This window comes from Alexandromys fortis, unplaced genomic scaffold (assembly GCF_014885135.2).
Source record: "Alexandromys fortis isolate MF-2015 unplaced genomic scaffold, M_Fortis_MF-2015_v1.1 scaffold_107, whole genome shotgun sequence".
In the NCBI taxonomy this organism is placed as follows: Eukaryota; Metazoa; Chordata; class Mammalia; order Rodentia; family Cricetidae; genus Alexandromys; species Alexandromys fortis.
The window spans coordinates 5,125,659-5,133,814 of record NW_026067987.1 but is presented as its reverse complement, the minus strand read 5'-3'; the positions used below and the strand labels follow the sequence as shown (position 1 = coordinate 5,133,814).

At 41.0% G+C, this 8,156-nt stretch overlaps 1 long non-coding RNA gene across 1 annotated transcript in view; it reads right to left on the bottom strand.

The window, feature by feature from the left end:
* Positions 1–789: 789 nt before the first annotated feature.
* LOC126511970 (uncharacterized) overlaps positions 790–8,156 on the bottom strand; it is a 106,626-nt gene continuing 99,259 nt past the window's right edge. Inside the window, exon 3 of the long non-coding RNA XR_007594844.1 lies at positions 790–823. This is a non-coding gene — a long non-coding RNA (uncharacterized lncRNA). The remainder of the gene's footprint in view (positions 824–8,156) is intronic.

Below are 8,156 nucleotides of genomic sequence, written 5' to 3'. Positions count from 1 at the left end.
GCTCTTTCAGATATGTTTGAGGACATTGCCGAAATGTTCCAAAGAACATTACCAAAAGTCAAAGAGGAATATTTACAAGAAGAGGTTCACCACCTATAGAGCTATCAACATCTTATGCAGATTTCATAGCTGGCCCAAACTCTCAGAGCACAGAAAACCTCAAAATGCCAAGACTTAACAGCTCTTGTCTTTTCCACCATCAGCAGATAGGCATCTTTCATCTGTCTTCTCTTGAAAGAGCTGACCAGGAAGACACAGCTGTGAAAAAAGACCACTTTCAGAAAGCCATCACTTGGACCAGTGGAACAGAGAAGGCCATGCCTGAGAAAGCCCCCGTGCACATCCATATGGTTTGTGAGTCCTGCTCCCCATGACACTTTTATGAAGGTTATGTATATGTCCCGTTCATCTTCATTCTCCTGGTGCTAATTGCTGTCTCTTGCACTCTGCTACTGTGCATGGAGACCACGTGCTGGCCTGACACTGTCCCAGCTGTGGGGTGCCACATGGCCCTGCTGTCCTCAGATAGGAACCTGCTGCTGCCTGACCACAACAGCTGGAAGCGTTCTGCCCTGAGCGGAATTATGACACGGCTGACAAGCGCGGGGACTGAGTAGATTCTCTAGGGGAAGCCTGTGACAACTAAAAGCCTCCCATGTCCTGTGGGATGTGAGTCTTATGTCTGGAGCTGATAGGAAGGCTCCACATGGACACTTCCTGCGGAGGAAGTCATGTGTTGCAGACAACAAGATTGACTTTACTGCAGTTTCTTGAGCAATCACACTTTCTCCAGGCTTCTCAGTTGGTTACTCATTCCTCCTGACTAGGAATAAAAAGAAACAAAAGAAGATAATTTTTTTATTTTTTTATTGAAAAAAAAAATTTCTGCCTCCTCCCCGCCTCCCATTTCCCTCCCCCTCCTCCCCCTCCTTTCTCCCTCCCCCACTCCTCTTCCCCAAATTCATCCTTTTCCTTTATCTTTCTGATATTGTATTTTTACATATATATGAGTACATGTGACCTCTCTATGATTTAGAAGGCATCAATAGTAAGACTGACAGCACCACTAAGAATTCATTGTTTTTTCCTTCTCTATCCACCACCAAATTGACTACTGTCTCCAATTTTATGTTTAAAATCCTTAGGCTTTGGGGGGGGGGGTAAAAAATCCTTAGGCTTTTAAAAATGACTCTGTTGTCTTTGCTCTTGTTCTCTCTCCTTCTTCTCCTGATTTGGACCTTGAGGTTTCAGTCTGGTGCTCCAATGTGGGTCTCTGTCTCTGTCTCCTTTCATCACCTGATGAAGGTTAATATTCCGGAGGATGCCTATGTTTTTCTTTGGGTTCTCCTTATTTAGCTTCTCTACACTGAGACAATGGGGATGTTCTATCGGGAACTCACCAAGGCCAGCTGGCCTGGGTCTGAAAAAGCATGGGATAAAACCAGACTCACTGAACATAGTGGACAATGAGGACTACTGAGAAATCAAGAAAAATGGCAATGGGTTTTTGATCCTACTGCACGTACTGGCTTTGTGGGAGCCTAGGCAGTTTGAATGCTCACCTTACTAGACCTGGATGGAGGTCGGTGGTCCTTGGACTTCCCACAGGGCAGAACCCTGATTGCTCTTTGGGCTGATGAGGGAGGGGGACTTGATTAGGGGAGGGGGAGGGAAATGAAAGGCGGTGGCGGGGAGGAGGCAGAAATCTCTAATAAATAAAAAATAAAATAAAATAAAAAGAAGTAAAAAAAGACTGTTACATTGGTGTATATGCTTGAACAGTATAGGGGTCAGTTTCTGAAGTTTTAAAAAGTAGCATCGTGCTATCTATAATTTTCTGGGACTTATCATTTTTTGTTGCTGTGATCAACTACTCCTAACAAAAGAAACTTAGGAGAAAAGGAGCGTTATTCCTGCTTATAGTTCCAGAGAGAAAGACTCAATAGTGAGAAAGGTGTGGTATCAGGGACGTGAGGCCGGTTTATTATATTGCATCAGCCATCTGGAAACAGAGAAAGGACAGCAGCTAGAGCCACACAATAAAACCTCAAGGTCTACCCCCCTGTGGTACTTCCTCCAGCAAGGCTTCTTCACCTTCTAAAGATTCCATACTCTTCCCAAACAACACGACCAGCTGGGAGCCAAATGGCCAACTGCACAAGCCTATGAGGAGCATTCTATATTCAAACCACAACATCCTGTGTTCACTTGACCGTTTTCTAGGTTCATTTATACACTCCTGAAGAACAGGAGCCCTTGGACTCACTAGGCCTCTGAAAGGCTGGACTGGTTTACCTGTGTCACTGTTGGTGCTGTCGTGTGTTCTTTCTGGTACTCTGAGTGGAACGGCTCTGAACGCAAAACTTTGACAGTTGGTACATGAGCTATGCTTTATGAACGCTCCAAACAGACTGCTTAGAATGCTTACATGTGCATCTCACACCAGTAGGTAGTGGCAAGTTACCTTACCAAATTAATTGTTCTGTATTCTAGCATTGTCTGAGGTCGCACTGATCAATAATCTTTCAACACTTGATTCACTTGAATACTCAGAATAGTTGTTTGAGGGAAAAATACAGTCTGACAGAATGAAACCTTGACTGTTGCAGTGATGATGACAAGAACAAGCAACAGGTTGTGTTCTCAAGGGCCACCCCACTTCTCTTTTAGTGATGCCCTTAGCTCTCCTTCTGCCATGTGACCACTCATGCTTTGGTTTCTTAGAGAAAAAAAAAAAACGGTCAGAGACATATAGGAAAGTTCCATAAGGATGAAGGCTGCAACTAACTTTTTACAGACATTAGATTAAGTGGTTTATCCTCAGAAACTGGGCACCATCTACCTGATGTCTGCTGGTCTCTGCATTCATAAGAGATGGGTACAGAGAATGCCTGTAAGGGGTTGCACCCAGGGAGAACTCTGAGATAAGCCAGAAAGACAACAAGGCATAAAAAGCCACTGGGAAGGTAATAAAGCCTGAAGTGAATGACAGTGGACTTAAATTTGAGGCCAAACCAAACCTCATTTCAAGAAAATTTAAACAGACAACTGGGTTTGTGACTCACATGATTTCACTTTCCAGCAAAGCTGAGTATCCTTCTTCATGTCCTCTTCAGTGTTTTGGGGTCCATCTTTGTAATACACTTTAAAATTATAAAACAAAGCCCCAGCATGTTTTCATCCAATATGGGACATTTCTATATTTAGAGAACCCGTATCTGAGGCTACAATTCCTTGGAATTCCCTCACTGTTCTGTTTTCCATAAGCACAAATGTTAAGTTTTCTAAATAATCTACCTCCCATTTTTTCACAGTTGTTGTGAAACATATGTGATATGTTCAAGATCACAACTTTCCCTTAGCATTTCTGGAAATGTCTGCGTGTTCTGCATGCGGTATGCTGACTTATAGAAGGGGAGGGAGACCTTCCACACTGAGTGACTGCTGTTCATTTGGCATGTGTACTTGGAAGGAAATGTCATTAATTTTTAAATGGAAATCTGTTCCCATTGGAAAAGGGTTGTAGAAAAGAAGTAAACATCAAAATTTACTGGCTAGAAAAATTCTGAATTGTAAAAATAAAATGCTCTGGCCAAAAGACATTTTCTGTCCTGTTCCTTGCCATTAGAAGTATGTATGTGTATAATAAACAATTTGTCATTACTTTTTATCCCCCGGAATAGAGTTTTCAGTTAACTAGATGCTTCACAAATTAGGCAAAGGAAATTGGAAGATGAATTTATGACTGCAGTTCCTGCGCAGTAAGCCTGGGGCCAACTGGACAGAACTTGAGCAAAGTAGAGGTGGTGTAACAAGAGTGAAATCACAGCCGTCTCGCTGGCCAGTAAGGATGAATCATGGCAGAATATAATCCTAGATCTGGAAGGACTGTAAAGGTCATCTAGCCCCGCAGTATGATTTACAATGGAGAATTCTTTGGCTTAGCGGGATAAGAATTGTGTAGTTTTCTAGAACCAATCCAAAGTAGTCCAACAAAATCATATTTTCCATGAAAGTTTATTCTAATCTCCAATTCCATGGGGATTTCTCAATTTGTGTTCTATGGATGGGCCACAGAAGAAACTGAGGGACCCTGGAGTTTAGAATGAGCAGCAGGCTGTTTCCCGCCACCTGGCTCCTGCATGGCTAGCTTTACCCGAAATAACAACACAGAAACTGTATTCTTTTAAACACTGCTTAGGCCATTAGCTCTATCCTCTTACTGGCTAATTCTCACATCTTGATTAACCCATTTCCAATAATGTGTGTAGCACCACGAGGTAGTGGCTTACTGCGAAGGATCTTAACCTGCATCCATCTTGGAGAGGAGAGCTATAGCGTCTGCGTCAGGTTGGAGAATCATGGCTGCTGCCTAAACCTGCTTCTTTCTCCCAGCTTTCTTGTAGGGATAAGTCCCACCCCTTAGGGGGCGTGTTCGCCTCAGGCTAAAGTTCTCCTATAAAATTGGTGAGCGTGCTCCCAGCGCTCTCTTCTGCTTTCCTGGTCTCCGCGGGAACAGTGGTTCTGTAAGTCTATTCCTCCATTAAAGCTGTCTATATTTTGACAATCTGTCTGCATTCGCTTACGCCGTTACACTTTCTGTTCTGTCTACTCCGCCTACCTAATTTTCTATCTTATAAAGGGCCAAGACAGTTTCTTTATTAACCAATGAAAGTAACACATAAACAGAAGACCCTCCTCCATCACTGGAGAATGAAATGCAAAAATATGTGGTTTTGTATACATTTGTGTTCTGTTCTTTTGAAGTAACTATTGAGCAATAAAACCCCAAAGAAACGCTCATTTACATCCATGGTTAATTTGAAAATATAGTTAAAGACACTGGGGGTTAAAGACTTTAAAGCGCTGCCTAGGGCAATACTTAGGTTTCCTCAACAAAATGAGTCCTAGTATTCTCCCACTCTGCACCTAAAGCAAGTAATTATAATACTTCCATGCTGGACTTTATTAGCTAGTTTTATCTTGTTGTTATAAAACGCCATGAGCTAAGAAACTTATAAAAGTAAGGGTTTTAACTGTTTCAGAAAGGTAAGAGACCATCGCCATCATGATAGGAAGTGTGGCAGCTAGAATGACTACTAAACTGTAAGCTGAAATAGAGAAGTGCAAACTTGAAATGGCACAAGTCTTTAAGCAACCAAACCCCACACCAGTAAGAACATTCTTCCTAAGTTCATAAATAAGGCCAACATCTGTGGCAAAGCATTCAAATCCAGAGAGACTATGGGGGACATCTCTCATTGAAGCCTCCATACTCCACACTCTGAGCCCCATGAACTTATGGCCATATCATAATGCAAAGCCACAGCATTTCCCCATAACTGCAGAGGAAGATCCCATAACACATTTAGTCATGTATCCTTCATGTGAAGCCAGCACTATGTGGATGACGTTGACAAATTTAACTGCCAGCTTGAGCCTGAACCTGGCCCTCTTCAACCACACTTGCAACAGATTTTGTTTGTTGCTCCTTTCTCAGAATGGAAAATCCTTAGATCTTTTTCTTTTGCAGGTTGTTTCTATCTGGTTGGGGTCCTCCTCTGAGAGCACCCCTTCCTTTATTCCAGTGCAGATCAAGCCTTTTCTTAATTTTTTTTTTATCTCTTTCAGCACATTTCTTGGCTACAACATCAAACTTCCTGGTGTTCTTTTTCCCTTTTTGTTTATTTAGGGATTTTTTTAGGGGGGTATTGTTTGTTTTTGCCTCATTTGCTCTTTTTCATTGTATTCCTTCATAAGAGTGATTACTAATAACCACACAACAGAGTCAAGATTAGGCTGTCTTGAAATCTCCTTCAGATAAATTAGCCATTACTTTTAAATTTAGTCTCAGGCAAGATCTTAGGATAAGGGCAGAAAGCAGCCTTTTTTTTTTTTTTTTTTTTTTTTGCCAAAATATCACAGGAAAAGTCTCTAGCCTGGTTAGTATTATTCCCTTCTGAAATCTCTGGAGCTAGGCCTCTGCAGTCTACATAAGTTCTCAGTATCTATGTCTTCCAAGCTCCTACTAGGCAGCTCATTTAGCTCTGCCTACAGTATCCAACCACTTTTCCGCACAACAATCCCAAAGACGTCCACATCTCTCCAGAAATCCACATGGTAAGGTCTGTCACTGCAATAGTCCACTACCTGTTACCCAACTTCTAAAGTATTTACTTTTCTATTGTGATGATAAAACACAATGACCACAGCAATTTATAAAAGGAGAGGTCTATTTGGAGTTTCTGGTTCCAGAGATGTAGAAGTCCTTTATCATGACATGAGCAAAGAATGGTAACTGGCACCAGGCACACAGCAGGAACACCTGAGAGTGAGCATCTTGAAAGGCAAGCATGAAACAAAGACAGGGAACCTGAAATAATGTGAGTCTTTTGAAACCTCAAAGTCCACCTCCAATGACATACTTTTTCCGACATGGTCATACACTCTCCTACGCTCTCCGAACAGCTAACAAACTAGGGATGAAATATTTAAATACAGAGACTATGAAAGACATTTTTCATGCAAACCACTCTTCATGCACTGATTCCAGTATCTTTCTCGTCTTCAGTGTCATAGATTAATCAACCAGAAATTTAGTTTTATCATAGAATCAGAGGTGATCCTAAAGAAACATTCATACATTGACAAAGTTGAGATCCAGACAGATAACTGAAATTTGTCAAAGGTGAAACAGGCCTCTAGTTTCAGGGGATCCAGAGCCCTCTTCTGGCCTCTGAGAGCACTGGGAATGCACAGAATATACTTACATCCATACAGGCGAAGCACTCACACATATAACATAAAAATAAAATCTTTTTAAATTGTTAAGCTCTAAAAATGTTAAAGATAATATTTTTTGGTGTCAATGTTTGGTCAAGATTTAGAAATAAAAAAAATACATCATCTCAGTATGCAAATGTGTTTTTATTTATAATGGTAGGTAAGGATTACATTTATATCTAAGAATTATTCCAGTATATTCTTTATGATTTATTGTCATTAAGAACTTTACTTATATACCTAGTTTATATACACATTAGGAATCATGTAAAAACTTCCCAGGGAAGATTGGATGGCCAAGCAAACTCCAGGGAATCCACCTCTCTGTGTCCCCATTCTGGGATTACAGGCAAAGATAGCCATGCCTGGATTCTCATGTGAGTACTAGGAAACTGAACTAATGCCTTGTGCCCATATAAGTTCTCTGGTTCAGTGAGCCATTTCCCCATCCTCTAAACGCATACATTTTAAAATCAATGCTATTCTACACTGTATTTGACTATTTTAGATTCACACATCAAAGTGTTTTAGACACCATTTCAAATTGTCAAAGACAGTTCACAGACCCCAAAAGTAAATTGCTGTTGGCCTGAAGTTGAAATGGGATATGGGAGGAGTTAGTCAATGGGTATAAATTTTAGCTATGCATATGAGTAAGGTCAAAATATCTGTTGTACAATATTGTGCATATAATTAGCCGCACAGTATCACATACTTAATTTTTTGATCAGTGTGTTTATTTTCTCTATGGTATCTTCAGTATCTGATATTCTTTCTTCTATCTCTTGTATTCTGTTGGTAGTACTTGTCTCTGTAGTTCCTGTTCGTTTACCCAGATTTTCCATCTCCAATCTTCCCTCGGTTTGTGTTTTCTTCATTACTTCCATTTCATTCTTCAAGTCTTGAACTGCTTCCCGTACCTGTCTGATTGCTTTTTCATGTTTCTCTTGATTTTCTTGGGTATCTTTAAGCGATTTATTCATTTCCTCTACCTTTTTGTTTGTAATCTCTAATTGTTTATGGCAGTTTTTCACCTCCTGCTTAAGGTCTTCTATTATTTTCATATAATTCACTTTTGAGTCGATTTCTTCTAATTCTTCTGGAGTAGGGTGTACAATTCTTCTTATTTCGGGATCCCTTGATTCTGGTGAAGTCATGTTGCCTTTCAGGTTGTTGGAGGAAGTCTTGCATTGGCGCCTTCCCATCTCCTCCTTCAAATGGAGCCAGGAGAGGCCTGGTGTCTTGGTCCAGACTTTGCTGTGAATGAGTCTCTGGGTGTATCTTTTCAGTGTAGAAGCAGGGACCGTCCCGTTGAGCTGGAACTCCCCAGCACCCAAACATGGACTACCGTCCAGATGGAACTCCTCAGGACC